The 26573-nt window shown below is 46.9% G+C and overlaps 12 non-coding genes and 2 pseudogenes across 12 annotated transcripts; all 14 read left to right on the top strand.

The window, feature by feature from the left end:
- The first annotated feature begins 633 nt into the window (after positions 1-633).
- LOC130326908 (U2 spliceosomal RNA) lies at positions 634-824 on the top strand. Its single transcript, XR_008871439.1, has one exon. It is a non-coding gene; the product is annotated as a U2 spliceosomal RNA (small nuclear RNA).
- Positions 825-2929: 2105 nt separating this feature from the next.
- On the top strand, positions 2930-3120 carry LOC130326946 (U2 spliceosomal RNA). Its single transcript, XR_008871466.1, has one exon. It is a non-coding gene; the product is annotated as a U2 spliceosomal RNA (small nuclear RNA).
- Positions 3121-5203: 2083 nt separating this feature from the next.
- LOC130326941 (U2 spliceosomal RNA) lies at positions 5204-5391 on the top strand. Its single transcript, XR_008871464.1, has one exon. It is a non-coding gene; the product is annotated as a U2 spliceosomal RNA (small nuclear RNA).
- Positions 5392-6077: 686 nt separating this feature from the next.
- Positions 6078-6259, top strand: LOC130326926 (U2 spliceosomal RNA). Its single transcript, XR_008871453.1, has one exon. It is a non-coding gene; the product is annotated as a U2 spliceosomal RNA (small nuclear RNA).
- Positions 6260-8342: 2083 nt separating this feature from the next.
- Positions 8343-8533, top strand: LOC130326896 (U2 spliceosomal RNA). The gene has a single exon (XR_008871428.1). It is a non-coding gene; the product is annotated as a U2 spliceosomal RNA (small nuclear RNA).
- A 2094-nt stretch (positions 8534-10627) lies between these two features.
- Positions 10628-10818, top strand: LOC130326904 (U2 spliceosomal RNA). Its single transcript, XR_008871435.1, has one exon. It is a non-coding gene; the product is annotated as a U2 spliceosomal RNA (small nuclear RNA).
- Positions 10819-12911: 2093 nt separating this feature from the next.
- Positions 12912-13102, top strand: LOC130326884 (U2 spliceosomal RNA). The gene has a single exon (XR_008871417.1). It is a non-coding gene; the product is annotated as a U2 spliceosomal RNA (small nuclear RNA).
- Positions 13103-15194: 2092 nt separating this feature from the next.
- On the top strand, positions 15195-15355 carry LOC130326936 (U2 spliceosomal RNA; annotated as a pseudogene).
- Positions 15356-16048: 693 nt separating this feature from the next.
- Positions 16049-16236, top strand: LOC130326928 (U2 spliceosomal RNA). The gene has a single exon (XR_008871455.1). It is a non-coding gene; the product is annotated as a U2 spliceosomal RNA (small nuclear RNA).
- A 2086-nt stretch (positions 16237-18322) lies between these two features.
- Positions 18323-18513, top strand: LOC130326872 (U2 spliceosomal RNA). Its single transcript, XR_008871406.1, has one exon. It is a non-coding gene; the product is annotated as a U2 spliceosomal RNA (small nuclear RNA).
- A 2083-nt stretch (positions 18514-20596) lies between these two features.
- LOC130326894 (U2 spliceosomal RNA) lies at positions 20597-20787 on the top strand. The gene has a single exon (XR_008871426.1). It is a non-coding gene; the product is annotated as a U2 spliceosomal RNA (small nuclear RNA).
- Positions 20788-22877: 2090 nt separating this feature from the next.
- On the top strand, positions 22878-22982 carry LOC130326937 (U2 spliceosomal RNA; annotated as a pseudogene).
- A 758-nt stretch (positions 22983-23740) lies between these two features.
- LOC130326927 (U2 spliceosomal RNA) lies at positions 23741-23924 on the top strand. Its single transcript, XR_008871454.1, has one exon. It is a non-coding gene; the product is annotated as a U2 spliceosomal RNA (small nuclear RNA).
- Positions 23925-26014: 2090 nt separating this feature from the next.
- Positions 26015-26205, top strand: LOC130326860 (U2 spliceosomal RNA). The gene has a single exon (XR_008871395.1). It is a non-coding gene; the product is annotated as a U2 spliceosomal RNA (small nuclear RNA).
- Positions 26206-26573: the final 368 nt, after the last annotated feature.

The raw sequence follows: 26573 nt of genomic DNA, 5'->3' as shown, positions 1-26573 counted from the left end.
AACTACAGTGCTATGATGTCACTCACTTCCACAGGCCTTGCAGAGTGTAAACAACAACAACCCAGCTTTGTTGTGTATGTAACCATAGGGATTTGTGATGTCACCTAGAACCTTCACAGCAGCGACAGCTTTATGAGGAGCATCAGCACTGCTCTGCCTGAGCAGAACCATCACCGCCATAGGTTGTCAAATAACCCGGGTTTAACCCACACAGGTAAGTCCAATGGGGTGCAGGCATGTCCTCTATGCTTACAGCTTCCCGTGGGTGTTGGTTTGATACCGTTTGGGGACAGCCAAGGAGGCATCTGCAGGCAACAAAGGTAGGTGTGTGCTTGTGTGTGTGTTTCCTATGCAGATCCTAAGCCCAGTGTCACATGCAAGTAGGAGGAGTAAGAAGGGTTCCTGGCAAATCCGGGTTATGGATTGCATTTAAAAAGGCCCCGTGGGAGTGCAATGGGCCCCTGTCTTGCTGCTTAGCAATAATGGTATGGGTTTAGGTTCTGCTGTGTGTACTGGTGGTTGACTGCCCCCCAGCCCAGAGTGTGCATGGAAAATTGTCTGGCAGCCTCCCTGACAGCAAGCAGTGATAGTGCCCATGAAGGGCACCTTGTTGGGCCCGCCCCTTTCACGGTTATCGCTTCTCGGCCTTTTGGCTAAGATCAAGTGTAGTATCTGTTCTTATCAGTTTAATATCTGATACGTCCCCTATCTGGGGACCATATATTAAATGGATTTTTGAGAACGGGGGCCGATTTCGAAGCTTGCTTCCGTCGCCCTATGCATTGACCCGATATGGCAGTATCTTCGGGTACAGTGCACCACCCCCTTACAGGGTTAAAAAGAAAGATTCCTACTTTCATTGCTACCTGCTTGCTGGCTAGCCAGCTAGCCAGCCCTGTGGGCCTTGCTGCTGCTGCAGCCAAAAAACAAAAGGTGGTGCTGCTGCTGCTTCTGCTGCTTCTGCTTCTGCTTGTGTCTGGCCGCTGTTGGAGCGTCCAGGCACAGGACTTCTGCTGCTGCTGACTAAATGGCCTCCTTAATTGGATCATTTGAGTAGCCAGCACACCTGTGCAGGTAGGGCATGACATGATAGGCAGCTGCCTTGATAGCGGGTGGGTGCTGAATGTTCCTAATTGACAAAATAAGATTAATGCTTATGAAGAAATATAAAATCTCATCCCTTCCCCAATATCGCGCCACACCCCTACCCCTTAATTCCCTGGTTGAACTTGATGGACATATGTCTTTTTTCGACCGTACTAACTATGTAACTATGTAACATAACATGGGGGGGGGGGGGTCTCCTGGCTGTTCACACAGGTGTGTCATTGCTGTACATTGACCATGCATTGCTTCTGTGGTATTGCAAAGGCAAAGACAAATGCTTCCAGCCATCCATTGCACTAATGGATTGGTCATCAGCTGGCTGTCTATGTCCCGCATCAATATAGACCAAAGTACAGAGGGTTAGGCTATGCTATTGTGCACCTACCTGATGCATCAGAAGGTGCGAGGCCCTTGCTAAATTCTGTGCACAGACTTTGAGATCTATACTTTAGACTGTATCTAAACCTGCTCCAACATGGACTGACATTCTGGCCTACTTTCAGCCGATGCGACTTGTCTGTCGCTGAACAGTCGCTTTTTATGTATTCAGCACCTATGTATAATGTTGTAAAAATGCTCTAGAAGCTAAAGTCGCAGAAATGTCACACATATTTGGCCTGCAACTTTCTGTGCGACAAATTCAGACAGGAAAAATCAGTATAAATCCTTAGAAAATTATCCCCCAGTGTCTCCATCTGCTGGCGGTATTGAATAAGCATTGCTGCACTGATGGGGTATGCATTAGATGAAAAAAAAGAATTAGATGAAAAAAAAGAAGAAAAAGAAGAATAATACGCCCAGAAAAGAGGCGAAAAGGAGAAAAACGTAAAAAAACGTGAAAAAAAAGTAAGAGGAAGAGAAGGGAAAAAAAGGTGGAAATGGGTTTAAAAGTGATTTCGGCGGAGAAATATATATATATATATATATATATATATATATATATATATATACGCGCACACACACACATATATATAAACGTATTCTCCGTTGAGATATTGCAGCCGCTGCTGTGTCCAGGCCCAGGAGCCTTAGCACTGTGCTGTGATGTCACTCAATACCACTGACATCACTAGGTGTAAACAACATCTCTCCTTTGCTGTGTATGTGACTATGGAGCTGTTTGGTGATGTCGTCTATTATGGCCTTCATAGAAGCAACAGGAGATTGTTGCATCCATCTAGAACCCTCAGAACTACAGTGCTATGATGTCACTCACTTCCACAGGCCTTGCAGAGTGTAAACAACAACAACCCAGCTTTGTTGTGTATGTAACCATAGGGATTTGTGATGTCACCTAGAACCTTCACAGCAGCGACAGCTTTATGAGGAGCATCAGCACTGCTCTGCCTGAGCAGAACCATCACCGCCATAGGTTGTCAAATAACCCGGGTTTAACCCACACAGGTAAGTCCAATGGGGTGCAGGCATGTCCTCTATGCTTACAGCTTCCCGTGGGTGTTGGTTTGATACCGTTTGGGGACAGCCAAGGAGGCATCTGCAGGCAACAAAGGTAGGTGTGTGCTTGTGTGTGTGTTTCCTATGCAGATCCTAAGCCCATGTCACATGCAAGTAGGAGGAGTAAGAAGGGTTCCTGGCAAATCCGGGTTATGGATTGCATTTAAAAAGGCCCCGTGGGAGTGCAATGGGCCCCTGTCTTGCTGCTTAGCAATAATGGTATGGGTTTAGGTTCTGCTGTGTGTACTGGTGGTTGACTGCCCCCCAGCCCAGAGTGTGCATGGAAAATTGTCTGGCAGCCTCCCTGACAGCAAGCAGTGATAGTGCCCATGAAGGGCACCTTGTTGGGCCCGCCCCTTTCACGGTTATCGCTTCTCGGCCTTTTGGCTAAGATCAAGTGTAGTATCTGTTCTTATCAGTTTAATATCTGATACGTCCCCTATCTGGGGACCATATATTAAATGGATTTTTGAGAACGGGGGCCGATTTCGAAGCTTGCTTCTGTCGCCCTATGCATTGACCCGATATGGCAGTATCTTCGGGTACAGTGCACCACCCCCTTACAGGGTTAAAAAGAAAGATTCCTACTTTCATTGCTACCTGCTTGCTGGCTAGCCAGCCCTGTGGGCCTTGCTGCTGCTGCAGCCAAAAAACAAAAGGTGGTGCTGCTGCTGCTTCTGCTGCTTCTGCTTCTGCTTGTGTCTGGCCGCTGTTGGAGCGTCCAGGCACAGGACTTCTGCTGCTGCTGACTAAATGGCCTCCTTAATTGGATCATTTGAGTAGCCAGCACACCTGTGCAGGTAGGGCATGACATGATAGGCAGCTGCCTTGATAGCGGGTGGGTGCTGAATGTTCCTAATTGACAAAATAAGATTAATGCTTATGAAGAAATACAAAATCTCATCCCTTCCCCAATATCGCGCCACACCCCTACCCCTTAATTCCCTGGTTGAACTTGATGGACATATGTCTTTTTTCGACCGTACTAACTATGTAACTATGTAACATAACATGGGGGGGGGGGGGGTCTCCTGGCTGTTCACACAGGTGTGTCATTGCTGTACATTGACCATGCATTGCTTCTGTGGTATTGCAAAGGCAAAGACAAATGCTTCCAGCCACCCATTGCACTAATGGATTGGTCATCAGCTGGCTGTCTATGTCCCGCATCAATATAGACCAAAGTACAGAGGGTTAGGCTATGCTATTGTGCACCTACCTGATGCATCAGAAGGTGCGAGGCCCTTGCTAAATTCTGTGCACAGACTTTGAGATCTATACTTTAGACTGTATCTAAACCTGCTCCAACATGGACTGACATTCTGGCCTACTTTCAGCCGATGCGACTTGTCTGTCGCTGAACAGTCGCTTTTTATGTATTCAGCACCTATGTATAATGTTGTAAAAATGCTCTAGAAGCTAAAGTCGCAGAAATGTCACACATATTTGGCCTGCAACTTTCTGTGCGACAAATTCAGACAGGAAAAATCAGTATAAATCCTTAGAAAATTATCCCCCAGTGTCTCCATCTGCTGGCGGTATTGAATAAGCATTGCTGCACTGATGGGGTATGCATTAGACGAAAAAAAAGAAGAAAAAGAAGAATAATACGCCCAGAAAAGAGGCGAAAAGGAGAAAAACGTAAAAAAACGTGAAAAAAAAGTAAGAGGAAGAGAAGGGAAAAAAAGGTGGAAATGGGTTTAAAAGTGATTTCGGCGGAGAAATATATATATATATATATATATATATATATATATATATATATATACGCGCACACACACACATATATATAAACGTATTCTCCGTTGAGATATTGCAGCCGCTGCTGTGTCCAGGCCCAGGAGCCTTAGCACTGTGCTGTGATGTCACTCAATACCACTGACATCACTAGGTGTAAACAACATCTCTCCTTTGCTGTGTATGTGACTATGGAGCTGTTTGGTGATGTCGTCTATTATGGCCTTCATAGAAGCAACAGGAGATTGTTGCATCCATCTAGAACCCTCAGAACTACAGTGCTATGATGTCACTCACTTCCACAGGCCTTGCAGAGTGTAAACAACAACAACCCAGCTTTGTTGTGTATGTAACCATAGGGATTTGTGATGTCACCTAGAACCTTCACAGCAGCGACAGCTTTATGAGGAGCATCAGCACTGCTCTGCCTGAGCAGAACCATCACCGCCATAGGTTGTCAAATAACCCGGGTTTAACCCACACAGGTAAGTCCAATGGGGTGCAGGCATGTCCTCTATGCTTACAGCTTCCCGTGGGTGTTGGTTTGATACCGTTTGGGGACAGCCAAGGAGGCATCTGCAGGCAACAAAGGTAGGTGTGTGCTTGTGTGTGTGTTTCCTATGCAGATCCTAAGCCCAGTGTCACATGCAAGTAGGAGGAGTAAGAAGGGTTCCTGGCAAATCCGGGTTATGGATTGCATTTAAAAAGGCCCCGTGGGAGTGCAATGGGCCCCTGTCTTGCTGCTTAGCAATAATGGTATGGGTTTAGGTTCTGCTGTGTGTACTGGTGGTTGACTGCCCCCCAGCCCAGAGTGTGCATGGAAAATTGTCTGGCAGCCTCCCTGACAGCAAGCAGTGATAGTGCCCATGAAGGGCACCTTGTTGGGCCCGCCCCTTTCACGGTTATCGCTTCTCGGCCTTTTGGCTAAGATCAAGTGTAGTATCTGTTCTTATCAGTTTTTCATGCCGGTGGACAGTAACGCCGGTATGGGGCTGGTGGGGATGGGTGCTGCATGGAGGATGCAGGTGTACCAGGGCTTTCCGGGGCTGGTTCTGAGGAATCAGCTCGACGGCTGCCCCGATGTGACCTGTTCCCTCCGGGTCTCGCTGAGAGGGTCTAGAGCCGAGGTACTTTTGTGCCTCGGGGAGTGGTGACCCCGAGGTGCCGAAACTCACTGGGAGGATAGGCTCACTGAGTTGAAGCACGGGCACCATAATCTCTTCACCTTGTGGCACTCACCTCTTGATTCCCGGCCTTCTGGCTAGGATCAGAGAAATTTTTATAGATCCGGCCGGATGTCCGGGCAGTATATCTGCACACATTCACTTATTTATTTCTTTTTTGTCTCACTGTGTCACTTTTTGCGTGTTGTGTGTTCACAGGATTGGTCAGGATGCGGTAGCCCTTCTGGGTGTCCCTCCTGGCGGTCTAGGGGAGGTGTGTGTGGCCATTAGGTTCCGCACCTCCCTGCAAACACCCCGGGTACTCCTGCTTTGGCAGGGTACCTACCGTAATCGGCTCTGCGGGCAGATACCTTGGCTAACGCCAAGGGGGATGCCGGGAGCATTTGTGGTCCCCTAGTAGCTTCGGCGAAAAGGGACATCGAACCTGGAACCTCGCAGGTACCTTTTGGTCCGGAGGCGAAGGGTAAGGTTTGTTGGGGGGCCTCTCTCCTATCGGAGAAGGGCTTGCGATAGACCGCATCCTTTGTGCACGTTTTTTTTAGTGTAACACGTTTGCACTTTTTCTTGCACTTTGGGTGAATCGAAAGCACGTTCCTCGGCTTTAGAAAAAAAAAAAAAAAAAATCTGTTCTTATCAGTTTAATATCTGATACGTCCCCTATCTGGGGACCATATATTAAATGGATTTTTGAGAACGGGGGCCGATTTCGAAGCTTGCTTCCGTCGCCCTATGCATTGACCCGATATGGCAGTATCTTCGGGTACAGTGCACCACCCCCTTACAGGGTTAAAAAGAAAGATTCCTACTTTCATTGCTACCTGCTTGCTGGCTAGCCAGCCCTGTGGGCCTTGCTGCTGCTGCAGCCAAAAAACAAAAGGTGGTGCTGCTGCTGCTTCTGCTGCTTCTGCTTCTGCTTGTGTCTGGCCGCTGTTGGAGCGTCCAGGCACAGGACTTCTGCTGCTGCTGACTAAATGGCCTCCTTAATTGGATCATTTGAGTAGCCAGCACACCTGTGCAGGTAGGGCATGACATGATAGGCAGCTGCCTTGATAGCGGGTGGGTGCTGAATGTTCCTAATTGACAAAATAAGATTAATGCTTATGAAGAAATACGAAATCTCATCCCTTCCCCAATATCGCGCCACACCCCTACCCCTTAATTCCCTGGTTGAACTTGATGGACATATGTCTTTTTTCGACCGTACTAACTATGTAACTATGTAACATAACATGGGGGGGGGGGGGGGGTCTCCTGGCTGTTCACACAGGTGTGTCATTGCTGTACATTGACCATGCATTGCTTCTGTGGTATTGCAAAGGCAAAGACAAATGCTTCCAGCCATCCATTGCACTAATGGATTGGTCATCAGCTGGCTGTCTATGTCCCGCATCAATATAGACCAAAGTACAGAGGGTTAGGCTATGCTATTGTGCACCTACCTGATGCATCAGAAGGTGCGAGGCCCTTGCTAAATTCTGTGCACAGACTTTGAGATCTATACTTTAGACTGTATCTAAACCTGCTCCAACATGGACTGACATTCTGGCCTACTTTCAGCCGATGCGACTTGTCTGTCGCTGAACAGTCGCTTTTTATGTATTCAGCACCTATGTATAATGTTGTAAAAATGCTCTAGAAGCTAAAGTCGCAGAAATGTCACACATATTTGGCCTGCAACTTTCTGTGCGACAAATTCAGACAGGAAAAATCAGTATAAATCCTTAGAAAATTATCCCCCAGTGTCTCCATCTGCTGGCGGTATTGAATAAGCATTGCTGCACTGATGGGGTATGCATTAGACGAAAAAAAAGAAGAAAAAGAAGAATAATACGCCCAGAAAAGAGGCGAAAAGGAGAAAAACGTAAAAAAACGTGAAAAAAAAGTAAGAGGAAGAGAAGGGAAAAAAAGGTGGAAATGGGTTTAAAAGTGATTTCGGCGGAGAAATATATATATATATATATATATATATATATATATATATATATACGCGCACACACACACATATATATAAACGTATTCTCCGTTGAGATATTGCAGCCGCTGCTGTGTCCAGGCCCAGGAGCCTTAGCACTGTGCTGTGATGTCACTCAATACCACTGACATCACTAGGTGTAAACAACATCTCTCCTTTGCTGTGTATGTGACTATGGAGCTGTTTGGTGATGTCGTCTATTATGGCCTTCATAGAAGCAACAGGAGATTGTTGCATCCATCTAGAACCCTCAGAACTACAGTGCTATGATGTCACTCACTTCCACAGGCCTTGCAGAGTGTAAACAACAACAACCCAGCTTTGTTGTGTATGTAACCATAGGGATTTGTGATGTCACCTAGAACCTTCACAGCAGCGACAGCTTTATGAGGAGCATCAGCACTGCTCTGCCTGAGCAGAACCATCACCGCCATAGGTTGTCAAATAACCCGGGTTTAACCCACACAGGTAAGTCCAATGGGGTGCAGGCATGTCCTCTATGCTTACAGCTTCCCGTGGGTGTTGGTTTGATACCGTTTGGGGACAGCCAAGGAGGCATCTGCAGGCAACAAAGGTAGGTGTGTGCTTGTGTGTGTGTTTCCTATGCAGATCCTAAGCCCAGTGTCACATGCAAGTAGGAGGAGTAAGAAGGGTTCCTGGCAAATCCGGGTTATGGATTGCATTTAAAAAGGCCCCGTGGGAGTGCAATGGGCCCCTGTCTTGCTGCTTAGCAATAATGGTATGGGTTTAGGTTCTGCTGTGTGTACTGGTGGTTGACTGCCCCCCAGCCCAGAGTGTGCATGGAAAATTGTCTGGCAGCCTCCCTGACAGCAAGCAGTGATAGTGCCCATGAAGGGCACCTTGTTGGGCCCGCCCCTTTCACGGTTATCGCTTCTCGGCCTTTTGGCTAAGATCAAGTGTAGTATCTGTTCTTATCAGTTTAATATCTGATACGTCCCCTATCTGGGGACCATATATTAAATGGATTTTTGAGAACGGGGGCCGATTTCGAAGCTTGCTTCCGTCGCCCTATGCATTGACCCGATATGGCAGTATCTTCGGGTACAGTGCACCACCCCCTTACAGGGTTAAAAAGAAAGATTCCTACTTTCATTGCTACCTGCTTGCTGGCTAGCCAGCTAGCCAGCCCTGTGGGCCTTGCTGCTGCTGCAGCCAAAAAACAAAAGGTGGTGCTGCTGCTGCTTCTGCTGCTTCTGCTTCTGCTTGTGTCTGGCCGCTGTTGGAGCGTCCAGGCACAGGACTTCTGCTGCTGCTGACTAAATGGCCTCCTTAATTGGATCATTTGAGTAGCCAGCACACCTGTGCAGGTAGGGCATGACATGATAGGCAGCTGCCTTGATAGCGGGTGGGTGCTGAATGTTCCTAATTGACAAAATAAGATTAATGCTTATGAAGAAATACGAAATCTCATCCCTTCCCCAATATCGCGCCACACCCCTACCCCTTAATTCCCTGGTTGAACTTGATGGACATATGTCTTTTTTCGACCGTACTAACTATGTAACTATGTAACATAACATGGGGGGGGGGGGGGGGGTCTCCTGGCTGTTCACACAGGTGTGTCATTGCTGTACATTGACCATGCATTGCTTCTGTGGTATTGCAAAGGCAAAGACAAATGCTTCCAGCCATCCATTGCACTAATGGATTGGTCATCAGCTGGCTGTCTATGTCCCGCATCAATATAGACCAAAGTACAGAGGGTTAGGCTATGCTATTGTGCACCTACCTGATGCATCAGAAGGTGCGAGGCCCTTGCTAAATTCTGTGCACAGACTTTGAGATCTATACTTTAGACTGTATCTAAACCTGCTCCAACATGGACTGACATTCTGGCCTACTTTCAGCCGATGCGACTTGTCTGTCGCTGAACAGTCGCTTTTTATGTATTCAGCACCTATGTATAATGTTGTAAAAATGCTCTAGAAGCTAAAGTCGCAGAAATGTCACACATATTTGGCCTGCAACTTTCTGTGCGACAAATTCAGACAGGAAAAATCAGTATAAATCCTTAGAAAATTATCCCCCAGTGTCTCCATCTGCTGGCGGTATTGAATAAGCATTGCTGCACTGATGGGGTATGCATTAGACGAAAAAAAAGAAGAAAAAGAAGAATAATACGCCCAGAAAAGAGGCGAAAAGGAGAAAAACGTAAAAAAACTTGAAAAAAAAGTAAGAGGAAGAGAAGGGAAAAAAAGGTGGAAATGGGTTTAAAAGTGATTTCGGCGGAGAAATATATATATATATATATATATATATATATATATATATATATATACGCGCACACACACACATATATATAAACGTATTCTCCGTTGAGATATTGCAGCCGCTGCTGTGTCCAGGCCCAGGAGCCTTAGCACTGTGCTGTGATGTCACTCAATACCACTGACATCACTAGGTGTAAACAACATCTCTCCTTTGCTGTGTATGTGACTATGGAGCTGTTTGGTGATGTCGTCTATTATGGCCTTCATAGAAGCAACAGGAGATTGTTGCATCCATCTAGAACCCTCAGAACTACAGTGCTATGATGTCACTCACTTCCACAGGCCTTGCAGAGTGTAAACAACAACAACCCAGCTTTGTTGTGTATGTAACCATAGGGATTTGTGATGTCACCTAGAACCTTCACAGCAGCGACAGCTTTATGAGGAGCATCAGCACTGCTCTGCCTGAGCAGAACCATCACCGCCATAGGTTGTCAAATAACCCGGGTTTAACCCACACAGGTAAGTCCAATGGGGTGCAGGCATGTCCTCTATGCTTACAGCTTCCCGTGGGTGTTGGTTTGATACCGTTTGGGGACAGCCAAGGAGGCATCTGCAGGCAACAAAGGTAGGTGTGTGCTTGTGTGTGTGTTTCCTATGCAGATCCTAAGCCCAGTGTCACATGCAAGTAGGAGGAGTAAGAAGGGTTCCTGGCAAATCCGGGTTATGGATTGCATTTAAAAAGGCCCCGTGGGAGTGCAATGGGCCCCTGTCTTGCTGCTTAGCAATAATGGTATGGGTTTAGGTTCTGCTGTGTGTACTGGTGGTTGACTGCCCCCCAGCCCAGAGTGTGCATGGAAAATTGTCTGGCAGCCTCCCTGACAGCAAGCAGTGATAGTGCCCATGAAGGGCACCTTGTTGGGCCCGCCCCTTTCACGGTTATCGCTTCTCGGCCTTTTGGCTAAGATCAAGTGTAGTATCTGTTCTTATCAGTTTAATATCTGATACGTCCCCTATCTGGGGACCATATATTAAATGGATTTTTGAGAACGGGGGCCGATTTCGAAGCTTGCTTCCGTCGCCCTATGTATTGACCCGATATGGCAGTATCTTCGGGTACAGTGCACCACCCCCTTACAGGGTTAAAAAGAAAGATTCCTACTTTCATTGCTACCTGCTTGCTGGCTAGCCAGCTAGCCAGCCCTGTGGGCCTTGCTGCTGCTGCAGCCAAAAAACAAAAGGTGGTGCTGCTGCTGCTTCTGCTGCTTCTGCTTCTGCTTGTGTCTGGCCGCTGTTGGAGCGTCCAGGCACAGGACTTCTGCTGCTGCTGACTAAATGGCCTCCTTAATTGGATCATTTGAGTAGCCAGCACACCTGTGCAGGTAGGGCATGACATGATAGGCAGCTGCCTTGATAGCGGGTGGGTGCTGAATGTTCCTAATTGACAAAATAAGATTAATGCTTATGAAGAAATATAAAATCTCATCCCTTCCCCAATATCGCGCCACACCCCTACCCCTTAATTCCCTGGTTGAACTTGATGGACATATGTCTTTTTTCGACCGTACTAACTATGTAACTATGTAACATAACATGGGGGGGGGGGGGGTCTCCTGGCTGTTCACACAGGTGTGTCATTGCTGTACATTGACCATGCATTGCTTCTGTGGTATTGCAAAGGCAAAGACAAATGCTTCCAGCCATCCATTGCACTAATGGATTGGTCATCAGCTGGCTGTCTATGTCCCGCATCAATATAGACCAAAGTACAGAGGGTTAGGCTATGCTATTGTGCACCTACCTGATGCATCAGAAGGTGCGAGGCCCTTGCTAAATTCTGTGCACAGACTTTGAGATCTATACTTTAGACTGTATCTAAACCTGCTCCAACATGGACTGACATTCTGGCCTACTTTCAGCCGATGCGACTTGTCTGTCGCTGAACAGTCGCTTTTTATGTATTCAGCACCTATGTATAATGTTGTAAAAATGCTCTAGAAGCTAAAGTCGCAGAAATGTCACACATATTTGGCCTGCAACTTTCTGTGCGACAAATTCAGACAGGAAAAATCAGTATAAATCCTTAGAAAATTATCCCCCAGTGTCTCCATCTGCTGGCGGTATTGAATAAGCATTGCTGCACTGATGGGGTATGCATTAGACGAAAAAAAAGAAGAAAAAGAAGAATAATACGCCCAGAAAAGAGGCGAAAAGGAGAAAAACGTAAAAAAACGTGAAAAAAAAGTAAGAGGAAGAGAAGGGAAAAAAAGGTGGAAATGGGTTTAAAAGTGATTTCGGCGGAGAAATATATATATATATATATATATATATATATATATATATATATATATACGCGCACACACACACATATATATAAACGTATTCTCCGTTGAGATATTGCAGCCGCTGCTGTGTCCAGGCCCAGGAGCCTTAGCACTGTGCTGTGATGTCACTCAATACCACTGACATCACTAGGTGTAAACAACATCTCTCCTTTGCTGTGTATGTGACTATGGAGCTGTTTGGTGATGTCGTCTATTATGGCCTTCATAGAAGCAACAGGAGATTGTTGCATCCATCTAGAACCCTCAGAACTACAGTGCTATGATGTCACTCACTTCCACAGGCCTTGCAGAGTGTAAACAACAACAACCCAGCTTTGTTGTGTATGTAACCATAGGGATTTGTGATGTCACCTAGAACCTTCACAGCAGCGACAGCTTTATGAGGAGCATCAGCACTGCTCTGCCTGAGCAGAACCATCACCGCCATAGGTTGTCAAATAACCCGGGTTTAACCCACACAGGTAAGTCCAATGGGGTGCAGGCATGTCCTCTATGCTTACAGCTTCCCGTGGGTGTTGGTTTGATACCGTTTGGGGACAGCCAAGGAGGCATCTGCAGGCAACAAAGGTAGGTGTGTGCTTGTGTGTGTGTTTCCTATGCAGATCCTAAGCCCAGTGTCACATGCAAGTAGGAGGAGTAAGAAGGGTTCCTGGCAAATCCGGGTTATGGATTGCATTTAAAAAGGCCCCGTGGGAGTGCAATGGGCCCCTGTCTTGCTGCTTAGCAATAATGGTATGGGTTTAGGTTCTGCTGTGTGTACTGGTGGTTGACTGCCCCCCAGCCCAGAGTGTGCATGGAAAATTGTCTGGCAGCCTCCCTGACAGCAAGCAGTGATAGTGCCCATGAAGGGCACCTTGTTGGGCCCGCCCCTTTCACGGTTATCGCTTCTCGGCCTTTTGGCTAAGATCAAGTGTAGTATCTGTTCTTATCAGTTTAATATCTGATACGTCCCCTATCTGGGGACCATATATTAAATGGATTTTTGAGAACGGGGGCCGATTTCGAAGCTTGCTTCCGTCGCCCTATGCATTGACCCGATATGGCAGTATCTTCGGGTACAGTGCACCACCCCCTTACAGGGTTAAAAAGAAAGATTCCTACTTTCATTGCTACCTGCTTGCTGGCTAGCCAGCTAGCCAGCCCTGTGGGCCTTGCTGCTGCTGCAGCCAAAAAACAAAAGGTGGTGCTGCTGCTGCTTCTGCTGCTTCTGCTTCTGCTTGTGTCTGGCCGCTGTTGGAGCGTCCAGGCACAGGACTTCTGCTGCTGCTGACTAAATGGCCTCCTTAATTGGATCATTTGAGTAGCCAGCACACCTGTGCAGGTAGGGCATGACATGATAGGCAGCTGCCTTGATAGCGGGTGGGTGCTGAATGTTCCTAATTGACAAAATAAGATTAATGCTTATGAAGAAATATAAAATCTCATCCCTTCCCCAATATCGCGCCACACCCCTACCCCTTAATTCCCTGGTTGAACTTGATGGACATATGTCTTTTTTCGACCGTACTAACTATGTAACTATGTAACATAACATGGGGGGGGGGGGGGGGGTCTCCTGGCTGTTCACACAGGTGTGTCATTGCTGTACATTGACCATGCATTGCTTCTGTGGTATTGCAAAGGCAAAGACAAATGCTTCCAGCCATCCATTGCACTAATGGATTGGTCATCAGCTGGCTGTCTATGTCCCGCATCAATATAGACCAAAGTACAGAGGGTTAGGCTATGCTATTGTGCACCTACCTGATGCATCAGAAGGTGCGAGGCCCTTGCTAAATTCTGTGCACAGACTTTGAGATCTATACTTTAGACTGTATCTAAACCTGCTCCAACATGGACTGACATTCTGGCCTACTTTCAGCCGATGCGACTTGTCTGTCGCTGAACAGTCGCTTTTTATGTATTCAGCACCTATGTATAATGTTGTAAAAATGCTCTAGAAGCTAAAGTCGCAGAAATGTCACACATATTTGGCCTGCAACTTTCTGTGCGACAAATTCAGACAGGAAAAATCAGTATAAATCCTTAGAAAATTATCCCCCAGTGTCTCCATCTGCTGGCGGTATTGAATAAGCATTGCTGCACTGATGGGGTATGCATTAGACGAAAAAAAAGAAGAAAAAGAAGAATAATACGCCCAGAAAAGAGGCGAAAAGGAGAAAAACGTAAAAAAACGTGAAAAAAAAGTAAGAGGAAGAGAAGGGAAAAAAAGGTGGAAATGGGTTTAAAAGTGATTTCGGCGGAGAAATATATATATATATATATATATATATATATATATATATATATACGCGCACACACACACATATATATAAACGTATTCTCCGTTGAGATATTGCAGCCGCTGCTGTGTCCAGGCCCAGGAGCCTTAGCACTGTGCTGTGATGTCACTCAATACCACTGACATCACTAGGTGTAAACAACATCTCTCCTTTGCTGTGTATGTGACTATGGAGCTGTTTGGTGATGTCGTCTATTATGGCCTTCATAGAAGCAACAGGAGATTGTTGCATCCATCTAGAACCCTCAGAACTACAGTGCTATGATGTCACTCACTTCCACAGGCCTTGCAGAGTGTAAACAACAACAACCCAGCTTTGTTGTGTATGTAACCATAGGGATTTGTGATGTCACCTAGAACCTTCACAGCAGCGACAGCTTTATGAGGAGCATCAGCACTGCTCTGCCTGAGCAGAACCATCACCGCCATAGGTTGTCAAATAACCCGGGTTTAACCCACACAGGTAAGTCCAATGGGGTGCAGGCATGTCCTCTATGCTTACAGCTTCCCGTGGGTGTTGGTTTGATACCGTTTGGGGACAGCCAAGGAGGCATCTGCAGGCAACAAAGGTAGGTGTGTGCTTGTGTGTGTGTTTCCTATGCAGATCCTAAGCCCAGTGTCACATGCAAGTAGGAGGAGTAAGAAGGGTTCCTGGCAAATCCGGGTTATGGATTGCATTTAAAAAGGCCCCGTGGGAGTGCAATGGGCCCCTGTCTTGCTGCTTAGCAATAATGGTATGGGTTTAGGTTCTGCTGTGTGTACTGGTGGTTGACTGCCCCCCAGCCCAGAGTGTGCATGGAAAATTGTCTGGCAGCCTCCCTGACAGCAAGCAGTGATAGTGCCCATGAAGGGCACCTTGTTGGGCCCGCCCCTTTCACGGTTATCGCTTCTCGGCCTTTTGGCTAAGATCAAGTGTAGTATCTGTTCTTATCAGTTTTTCATGCTGGTGGGGATGGGTGGTGCATGGAGGATGCAGGTGTACCAGGGCTTTCCGGGGCTGGTTCTGAGGAATCAGCTCGACGGCTGCCCCGATGTGACCTGTTCCCTCCGGGTCTCGCCATGAGGCTGAGAGGGTCTAGAGCCGAGGTACTTTTGTGCCTCGGGGAGTGGTGACCCCGAGGTGCCGAAACTCACTGGGAGGATAGACTCACTGAGTTGAAGCACGGGCACCATAATCTCTTCACCTTGTGGCACTCACCTCTTGATTCCCGGCCTTCTGGCTAGGATCAGAGAAATTTTTATAGATCCGGCCGGATGTCCGGGCAGTATATCTGCACACATTCACTTATTTATTTCTTTTTTGTCTCACTGTGTCACTTTTTGCGTGTTGTGTGTTCACAGGATTGGTCAGGATGCGGTAGCCCTTCTGGGTGTCCCTCCTGGCGGTCTAGGGGAGGTGTGTGTGGCCATTAGGTTCCGCACCTCCCTGCAAACACCCCGGGTACTCCTGCTTTGGCAGGGTACCTACCGTAATCGGCTCTGCGGGCAGATACCTTGGCTAACGCCAAGGGGGATGCCGGGAGCATTTGTGGTCCCCTAGTAGCTTCGGCGAAAAGGGACATTGAACCTGGAACCTCGCAGGTACCTTTTGGTCCGGAGGCGAAGGGTAAGGTTTGTTGGGGGGCCTCTCTCCTATCGGAGAAGGGCTTGCGATAGACTGCATCCTTTGTGCACGTTTTTTTAGTGTAACACGTTTGCACTTTTTCTTGCACTTTGGGTGAATCGAAAGCACGTTCCTCGGCTTTAGATAAAAAAAAAAAAAAAAAAAAAATCTGTTCTTATCAGTTTAATATCTGATACGTCCCCTATCTGGGGACCATATATTAAATGGATTTTTGAGAACGGGGGCCTATTTCGAAGCTTGCTTCCGTCGCCCTATGCATTGACCCGATATGGCAGTATCTTCGGGTACAGTGCACCACCCCCTTACAGGGTTAAAAAGAAAGATTCCTACTTTCATTGCTACCTGCTTGCTGGCTAGCCAGCTAGCCAGCCCTGTGGGCCTTGCTGCTGCTGCAGCCAAAAAACAAAAGGTGGTGCTGCTGCTGCTTCTGCTGCTTCTGCTTCTGCTTGTGTCTGGCCGCTGTTGGAGCGTCCAGGCACAGGACTTCTGCTGCTGCTGACTAAATGGCCTCCTTAATTGGATCATTTGAGTAGCCAGCACACCTGTGCAGGTAGGGCATGACATGATAGGCAGCTGCCTTGATAGCGGGTGGGTGCTGAATGTTCCTAATTGACAAAATAAGATTAATGCTTATGAAGAAATATAAAATCTCATCCCTTCCCCAATATCGCGCCACACCCCTACCCCTTAATTCCCTGGTTGAACTTGATGGACATATGTCTTTTTTCGACCGTACTAACTATGTAACTATGTAACATAACATGGGGGGGGGGGGGTGTCTCCTGGCTGTTCACACAGGTGTGTCATTGCTGTACATTGACCATGCATTGCTTCTGTGGTATTGCAAAGGCAAAGACAAATGCTTCCAGCCATCCATTGCACTAATGGATTGGTCATCAGCTGGCTGTCTATGTCCCGCATCAATATAGACCAAAGTACAGAGGGTTAGGCTATGCTATTGTGCACCTACCTGATGCATCAGAAGGTGCGAGGCCCTTGCTAAATTCTGTGCACAGACTTTGAGATCTATACTTTAGACTGTATCTAAACCTGCTCCAACATGGACTGACATTCTGGCCTACTTTCAGCCGATGCGACTTGTCTGTCGCTGAACAGTCGCTTTTTATGTATTCAGCACCTATGTATAATGTTGTAAAAATGCTCTAGAAGCTAAAGTCGCAGAAATGTCACACATATTTGGCCTGCAACTTTCTGTGCGACAAATTCAGACAGGAAAAATCAGTATAAATCCTTAGAAAATTATCCCCCAGTGTCTCCATCTGCTGGCGGTATTGAATAAGCATTGCTGCACTGATGGGGTATGCATTAGACGAAAAAAAAGAAGAAAAAGAAGAATAATACGCCCAGAAAAGAGGCGAAAAGGAGAAAAACGTAAAAAAACGTGAAAAAAAAGTAAGAGGAAGAGAAGGGAAAAAAAGGTGGAAATGGGTTTAAAAGTGATTTCGGCGGAGAAATATATATATATATATATATATATATATATATATATATACGCGCACACACACACATATATATAAACGTATTCTCCGTTGAGATATTGCAGCCGCTGCTGTGTCCAGGCCCAGGAGCCTTAGCACTGTGCTGTGATGTCACTCAATACCACTGACATCACTAGGTGTAAACAACATCTCTCCTTTGCTGTGTATGTGACTATGGAGCTGTTTGGTGATGTCGTCTATTATGGCCTTCATAGAAGCAACAGGAGATTGTTGCATCCATCTAGAACCCTCAGAACTACAGTGCTATGATGTCACTCACTTCCACAGGCCTTGCAGAGTGTAAACAACAACAACCCAGCTTTGTTGTGTATGTAACCATAGGGATTTGTGATGTCACCTAGAACCTTCACAGCAGCGACAGCTTTATGAGGAGCATCAGCACTGCTCTGCCTGAGCAGAACCATCACCGCCATAGGTTGTCAAATAACCCGGGTTTAACCCACACAGGTAAGTCCAATGGGGTGCAGGCATGTCCTCTATGCTTACAGCTTCCCGTGGGTGTTGGTTTGATACCGTTTGGGGACAGCCAAGGAGGCATCTGCAGGCAACAAAGGTAGGTGTGTGCTTGTGTGTGTGTTTCCTATGCAGATCCTAAGCCCAGTGTCACATGCAAGTAGGAGGAGTAAGAAGGGTTCCTGGCAAATCCGGGTTATGGATTGCATTTAAAAAGGCCCCGTGGGAGTGCAATGGGCCCCTGTCTTGCTGCTTAGCAATAATGGTATGGGTTTAGGTTCTGCTGTGTGTACTGGTGGTTGACTGCCCCCCAGCCCAGAGTGTGCATGGAAAATTGTCTGGCAGCCTCCCTGACAGCAAGCAGTGATAGTGCCCATGAAGGGCACCTTGTTGGGCCCGCCCCTTTCACGGTTATCGCTTCTCGGCCTTTTGGCTAAGATCAAGTGTAGTATCTGTTCTTATCAGTTTAATATCTGATACGTCCCCTATCTGGGGACCATATATTAAATGGATTTTTGAGAACGGGGGCCGATTTCGAAGCTTGCTTCCGTCGCCCTATGCATTGACCCGATATGGCAGTATCTTCGGGTACAGTGCACCACCCCCTTACATGGTTAAAAAGAAAGATTCCTACTTTCATTGCTACCTGCTTGCTGGCTAGCCAGCTAGCCAGCCCTGTGGGCCTTGCTGCTGCTGCAGCCAAAAAACAAAAGGTGGTGCTGCTGCTGCTTCTGCTGCTTCTGCTTCTGCTTGTGTCTGGCCGCTGTTGGAGCGTCCAGGCACAGGACTTCTGCTGCTGCTGACTAAATGGCCTCCTTAATTGGATCATTTGAGTAGCCAGCACACCTGTGCAGGTAGGGCATGACATGATAGGCAGCTGCCTTGATAGCGGGTGGGTGCTGAATGTTCCTAATTGACAAAATAAGATTAATGCTTATGAAGAAATATAAAATCTCATCCCTTCCCCAATATCGCGCCACACCCCTACCCCTTAATTCCCTGGTTGAACTTGATGGACATATGTCTTTTTTCGACCGTACTAACTATGTAACTATGTAACATAACATGGGGGGGTCTCCTGGCTGTTCACACAGGTGTGTCATTGCTGTACATTGACCATGCATTGCTTCTGTGGTATTGCAAAGGCAAAGACAAATGCTTCCAGCCATCCATTGCACTAATGGATTGGTCATCAGCTGGCTGTCTATGTCCCGCATCAATATAGACCAAAGTACAGAGGGTTAGGCTATGCTATTGTGCACCTACCTGATGCATCAGAAGGTGCGAGGCCCTTGCTAAATTCTGTGCACAGACTTTGAGATCTATACTTTAGACTGTATCTAAACCTGCTCCAACATGGACTGACATTCTGGCCTACTTTCAGCCGATGCGACTTGTCTGTCGCTGAACAGTCGCTTTTTATGTATTCAGCACCTATGTATAATGTTGTAAAAATGCTCTAGAAGCTAAAGTCGCAGAAATGTCACACATATTTGGCCTGCAACTTTCTGTGCGACAAATTCAGACAGGAAAAATCAGTATAAATCCTTAGAAAATTATCCCCCAGTGTCTCCATCTGCTGGCGGTATTGAATAAGCATTGCTGCACTGATGGGGTATGCATTAGACGAAAAAAAAGAAGAAAAAGAAGAATAATACGCCCAGAAAAGAGGCGAAAAGGAGAAAAACGTAAAAAAACGTGAAAAAAAAGTAAGAGGAAGAGAAGGGAAAAAAAGGTGGAAATGGGTTTAAAAGTGATTTTGGCGGAGAATATATATATATATATATATATATATATATATATATATATATATACGCGCACACACACACATATATATAAACGTATTCTCCGTTGAGATATTGCAGCCGCTGCTGTGTCCAGGCCCAGGAGCCTTAGCACTGTGCTGTGATGTCACTCAATACCACTGACATCACTAGGTGTAAACAACATCTCTCCTTTGCTGTGTATGTGACTATGGAGCTGTTTGGTGATGTCGTCTATTATGGCCTTCATAGAAGCAACAGGAGATTGTTGCATCCATCTAGAACCCTCAGAACTACAGTGCTATGATGTCACTCACTTCCACAGGCCTTGCAGAGTGTAAACAACAACAACCCAGCTTTGTTGTGTATGTAACCATAGGGATTTGTGATGTCACCTAGAACCTTCACAGCAGCGACAGCTTTATGAGGAGCATCAGCACTGCTCTGCCTGAGCAGAACCATCACCGCCATAGGTTGTCAAATAACCCGGGTTTAACCCACACAGGTAAGTCCAATGGGGTGCAGGCATGTCCTCTATGCTTACAGCTTCCCGTGGGTGTTGGTTTGATACCGTTTGGGGACAGCCAAGGAGGCATCTGCAGGCAACAAAGGTAGGTGTGTGCTTGTGTGTGTGTTTCCTATGCAGATCCTAAGCCCAGTGTCACATGCAAGTAGGAGGAGTAAGAAGGGTTCCTGGCAAATCCGGGTTATGGATTGCATTTAAAAAGGCCCCGTGGGAGTGCAATGGGCCCCTGTCTTGCTGCTTAGCAATAATGGTATGGGTTTAGGTTCTGCTGTGTGTACTGGTGGTTGACTGCCCCCCAGCCCAGAGTGTGCATGGAAAATTGTCTGGCAGCCTCCCTGACAGCAAGCAGTGATAGTGCCCATGAAGGGCACCTTGTTGGGCCCGCCCCTTTCACGGTTATCGCTTCTCGGCCTTTTGGCTAAGATCAAGTGTAGTATCTGTTCTTATCAGTTTAATATCTGATACGTCCCCTATCTGGGGACCATATATTAAATGGATTTTTGAGAACGGGGGCCGATTTCGAAGCTTGCTTCCGTCGCCCTATGCATTGACCCGATATGGCAGTATCTTCGGGTACAGTGCACCACCCCCTTGCAGGGTTAAAAAGAAAGATTCCTACTTTCATTGCTACCTGCTTGCTGGCTAGCCAGCTAGCCAGCCCTGTGGGCCTTGCTGCTGCTGCAGCCAAAAAACAAAAGGTGGTGCTGCTGCTGCTTCTGCTGCTTCTGCTTCTGCTTGTGTCTGGCCGCTGTTGGAGCGTCCAGGCACAGGACTTCTGCTGCTGCTGACTAAATGGCCTCCTTAATTGGATCATTTGAGTAGCCAGCACACCTGTGCAGGTAGGGCATGACATGATAGGCAGCTGCCTTGATAGCGGGTGGGTGCTGAATGTTCCTAATTGACAAAATAAGATTAATGCTTATGAAGAAATATAAAATCTCATCCCTTCCCCAATATCGCGCCACACCCCTACCCCTTAATTCCCTGGTTGAACTTGATGGACATATGTCTTTTTTCGACCGTACTAACTATGTAACTATGTAACATAACATGGGGGGGGGGGGGTCTCCTGGCTGTTCACACAGGTGTGTCATTGCTGTACATTGACCATGCATTGCTTCTGTGGTATTGCAAAGGCAAAGACAAATGCTTCCAGCCATCCATTGCACTAATGGATTGGTCATCAGCTGGCTGTCTATGTCCCGCATCAATATAGACCAAAGTACAGAGGGTTAGGCTATGCTATTGTGCACCTACCTGATGCATCAGAAGGTGCGAGGCCCTTGCTAAATTCTGTGCACAGACTTTGAGATCTATACTTTAGACTGTATCTAAACCTGCTCCAACATGGACTGACATTCTGGCCTACTTTCAGCCGATGCGACTTGTCTGTCGCTGAACAGTCGCTTTTTATGTATTCAGCACCTATGTATAATGTTGTAAAAATGCTCTAGAAGCTAAAGTCGCAGAAATGTCACACATATTTGGCCTGCAACTTTCTGTGCGACAAATTCAGACAGGAAAAATCAGTATAAATCCTTAGAAAATTATCCCCCAGTGTCTCCATCTGCTGGCGGTATTGAATAAGCATTGCTGCACTGATGGGGTATGCATTAGACGAAAAAAAAGAAGAAAAAGAAGAATAATACGCCCAGAAAAGAGGCGAAAAGGAGAAAAACGTAAAAAAACGTGAAAAAAAAGTAAGAGGAAGAGAAGGGAAAAAAAGGTGGAAATGGGTTTAAAAGTGATTTCGGCGGAGAAATATATATATATATATATATATATATATATATATATATATATATACGCGCACACACACACATATATATAAACGTATTCTCCGTTGAGATATTGCAGCCGCTGCTGTGTCCAGGCCCAGGAGCCTTAGCACTGTGCTGTGATGTCACTCAATACCACTGACATCACTAGGTGTAAACAACATCTCTCCTTTGCTGTGTATGTGACTATGGAGCTGTTTGGTGATGTCGTCTATTATGGCCTTCATAGAAGCAACAGGAGATTGTTGCATCCATCTAGAACCCTCAGAACTACAGTGCTATGATGTCACTCACTTCCACAGGCCTTGCAGAGTGTAAACAACAACAACCCAGCTTTGTTGTGTATGTAACCATAGGGATTTGTGATGTCACCTAGAACCTTCACAGCAGCGACAGCTTTATGAGGAGCATCAGCACTGCTCTGCCTGAGCAGAACCATCACCGCCATAGGTTGTCAAATAACCCGGGTTTAACCCACACAGGTAAGTCCAATGGGGTGCAGGCATGTCCTCTATGCTTACAGCTTCCCGTGGGTGTTGGTTTGATACCGTTTGGGGACAGCCAAGGAGGCATCTGCAGGCAACAAAGGTAGGTGTGTGCTTGTGTGTGTGTTTCCTATGCAGATCCTAAGCCCAGTGTCACATGCAAGTAGGAGGAGTAAGAAGGGTTCCTGGCAAATCCGGGTTATGGATTGCATTTAAAAAGGCCCCGTGGGAGTGCAATGGGCCCCTGTCTTGCTGCTTAGCAATAATGGTATGGGTTTAGGTTCTGCTGTGTGTACTGGTGGTTGACTGCCCCCCAGCCCAGAGTGTGCATGGAAAATTGTCTGGCAGCCTCCCTGACAGCAAGCAGTGATAGTGCCCATGAAGGGCACCTTGTTGGGCCCGCCCCTTTCACGGTTATCGCTTCTCGGCCTTTTGGCTAAGATCAAGTGTAGTATCTGTTCTTATCAGTTTTTCATGCTGGTGGGGATGGGTGGTGCATGGAGGATGCAGGTGTACCAGGTGTACCAGGGCTTTCCGGGGCTGGTTCTGAGGAATCAGCTCGACGGCTGCCCCGATGTGACCTGTTCCCTCCGGGTCTCGCCATGAGGCTGAGAGGGTCTAGAGCCGAGGTACTTTTGTGCCTCGGGGAGTGGTGACCCCGAGGTGCCGAAACTCACTGGGAGGATAGACTCACTGAGTTGAAGCACGGGCACCATAATCTCTTCACCTTGTGGCACTCACCTCTTGATTCCCGGCCTTCTGGCTAGGATCAGAGAAATTTTTATAGATCCGGCCGGATGTCCGGGCAGTATATCTGCACACATTCACTTATTTATTTCTTTTTTGTCTCACTGTGTCACTTTTTGCGTGTTGTGTGTTCACAGGATTGGTCAGGATGCGGTAGCCCTTCTGGGTGTCCCTCCTGGCGGTCTAGGGGAGGTGTGTGTGGCCATTAGGTTCCGCACCTCCCTGCAAACACCCCGGGTACTCCTGCTTTGGCAGGGTACCTACCGTAATCGGCTCTGCGGGCAGATACCTTGGCTAACGCCAAGGGGGATGCCGGGAGCATTTGTGGTCCCCTAGTAGCTTCGGCGAAAAGGGACATCGAACCTGGAACCTCGCAGGTACCTTTTGGTCCGGAGGCGAAGGGTAAGGTTTGTTGGGGGGCCTCTCTCCTATCGGAGAAGGGCTTGCGATAGACCGCATCCTTTGTGCACGTTTTTTTAGTGTAACACGTTTGCACTTTTTCTTGCACTTTGGGTGAATCGAAAGCACGTTCCTCGGCTTTAAAAAAAAAAAAAAAAAAAAAATCTGTTCTTATCAGTTTAATATCTGATACGTCCCCTATCTGGGGACCATATATTAAATGGATTTTTGAGAACGGGGGCCGATTTCGAAGCTTGCTTCCGTCGCCCTATGCATTGACCCGATATGGCAGTATCTTCGGGTACAGTGCACCACCCCCTTACAGGGTTAAAAAGAAAGATTCCTACTTTCATTGCTACCTGCTTGCTGGCTAGCCAGCTAGCCAGCCCTGTGGGCCTTGCTGCTGCTGCAGCCAAAAAACAAAAGGTGGTGCTGCTGCTGCTTCTGCTGCTTCTGCTTCTGCTTGTGTCTGGCCGCTGTTGGAGCGTCCAGGCACAGGACTTCTGCTGCTGCTGACTAAATGGCCTCCTTAATTGGATCATTTGAGTAGCCAGCACACCTGTGCAGGTAGGGCATGACATGATAGGCAGCTGCCTTGATAGCGGGTGGGTGCTGAATGTTCCTAATTGACAAAATAAGATTAATGCTTATGAAGAAATATAAAATCTCATCCCTTCCCCAATATCGCGCCACACCCCTACCCCTTAATTCCCTGGTTGAACTTGATGGACATATGTCTTTTTTCGACCGTACTAACTATGTAACTATGTAACATAACATGGGGGGGGGGGGGTGTCTCCTGGCTGTTCACACAGGTGTGTCATTGCTGTACATTGACCATGCATTGCTTCTGTGGTATTGCAAAGGCAAAGACAAATGCTTCCAGCCATCCATTGCACTAATGGATTGGTCATCAGCTGGCTGTCTATGTCCCGCATCAATATAGACCAAAGTACAGAGGGTTAGGCTATGCTATTGTGCACCTACCTGATGCATCAGAAGGTGCGAGGCCCTTGCTAAATTCTGTGCACAGACTTTGAGATCTATACTTTAGACTGTATCTAAACCTGCTCCAACATGGACTGACATTCTGGCCTACTTTCAGCCGATGCGACTTGTCTGTCGCTGAACAGTCGCTTTTTATGTATTCAGCACCTATGTATAATGTTGTAAAAATGCTCTAGAAGCTAAAGTCGCAGAAATGTCACACATATTTGGCCTGCAACTTTCTGTGCGACAAATTCAGACAGGAAAAATCAGTATAAATCCTTAGAAAATTATCCCCCAGTGTCTCCATCTGCTGGCGGTATTGAATAAGCATTGCTGCACTGATGGGGTATGCATTAGACGAAAAAAAAGAAGAAAAAGAAGAATAATACGCCCAGAAAAGAGGCGAAAAGGAGAAAAACGTAAAAAAACGTGAAAAAAAAGTAAGAGGAAGAGAAGGGAAAAAAAGGTGGAAATGGGTTTAAAAGTGATTTCGGCGGAGAAATATATATATATATATATATATATATATATATATATATATATACGCGCACACACACACATATATATAAACGTATTCTCCGTTGAGATATTGCAGCCGCTGCTGTGTCCAGGCCCAGGAGCCTTAGCACTGTGCTGTGATGTCACTCAATACCACTGACATCACTAGGTGTAAACAACATCTCTCCTTTGCTGTGTATGTGACTATGGAGCTGTTTGGTGATGTCGTCTATTATGGCCTTCATAGAAGCAACAGGAGATTGTTGCATCCATCTAGAACCCTCAGAACTACAGTGCTATGATGTCACTCACTTCCACAGGCCTTGCAGAGTGTAAACAACAACAACCCAGCTTTGTTGTGTATGTAACCATAGGGATTTGTGATGTCACCTAGAACCTTCACAGCAGCGACAGCTTTATGAGGAGCATCAGCACTGCTCTGCCTGAGCAGAACCATCACCGCCATAGGTTGTCAAATAACCCGGGTTTAACCCACACAGGTAAGTCCAATGGGGTGCAGGCATGTCCTCTATGCTTACAGCTTCCCGTGGGTGTTGGTTTGATACCGTTTGGGGACAGCCAAGGAGGCATCTGCAGGCAACAAAGGTAGGTGTGTGCTTGTGTGTGTGTTTCCTATGCAGATCCTAAGCCCAGTGTCACATGCAAGTAGGAGGAGTAAGAAGGGTTCCTGGCAAATCCGGGTTATGGATTGCATTTAAAAAGGCCCCGTGGGAGTGCAATGGGCCCCTGTCTTGCTGCTTAGCAATAATGGTATGGGTTTAGGTTCTGCTGTGTGTACTGGTGGTTGACTGCCCCCCAGCCCAGAGTGTGCATGGAAAATTGTCTGGCAGCCTCCCTGACAGCAAGCAGTGATAGTGCCCATGAAGGGCACCTTGTTGGGCCCGCCCCTTTCACGGTTATCGCTTCTCGGCCTTTTGGCTAAGATCAAGTGTAGTATCTGTTCTTATCAGTTTAATATCTGATACGTCCCCTATCTGGGGACCATATATTAAATGGATTTTTGAGAACGGGGGCCGATTTCGAAGCTTGCTTCCGTCGCCCTATGCATTGACCCGATATGGCAGTATCTTCGGGTACAGTGCACCACCCCCTTACAGGGTTAAAAAGAAAGATTCCTACTTTCATTGCTACCTGCTTGCTGGCTAGCCAGCTAGCCAGCCCTGTGGGCCTTGCTGCTGCTGCAGCCAAAAAACAAAAGGTGGTGCTGCTGCTGCTTCTGCTGCTTCTGCTTCTGCTTGTGTCTGGCCGCTGTTGGAGCGTCCAGGCACAGGACTTCTGCTGCTGCTGACTAAATGGCCTCCTTAATTGGATCATTTGAGTAGCCAGCACACCTGTGCAGGTAGGGCATGACATGATAGGCAGCTGCCTTGATAGCGGGTGGGTGCTGAATGTTCCTAATTGACAAAATAAGATTAATGCTTATGAAGAAATATAAAATCTCATCCCTTCCCCAATAT

The sequence above is a fragment of the Hyla sarda genome, unplaced genomic scaffold (genome assembly GCF_029499605.1).
Source record: "Hyla sarda isolate aHylSar1 unplaced genomic scaffold, aHylSar1.hap1 scaffold_289, whole genome shotgun sequence".
NCBI classification, from domain to species: Eukaryota; Metazoa; Chordata; class Amphibia; order Anura; family Hylidae; genus Hyla; species Hyla sarda.
The sequence above is the reverse complement of the archived record's forward strand: the minus strand, read 5'-3'. Positions and strand labels throughout refer to the sequence as shown.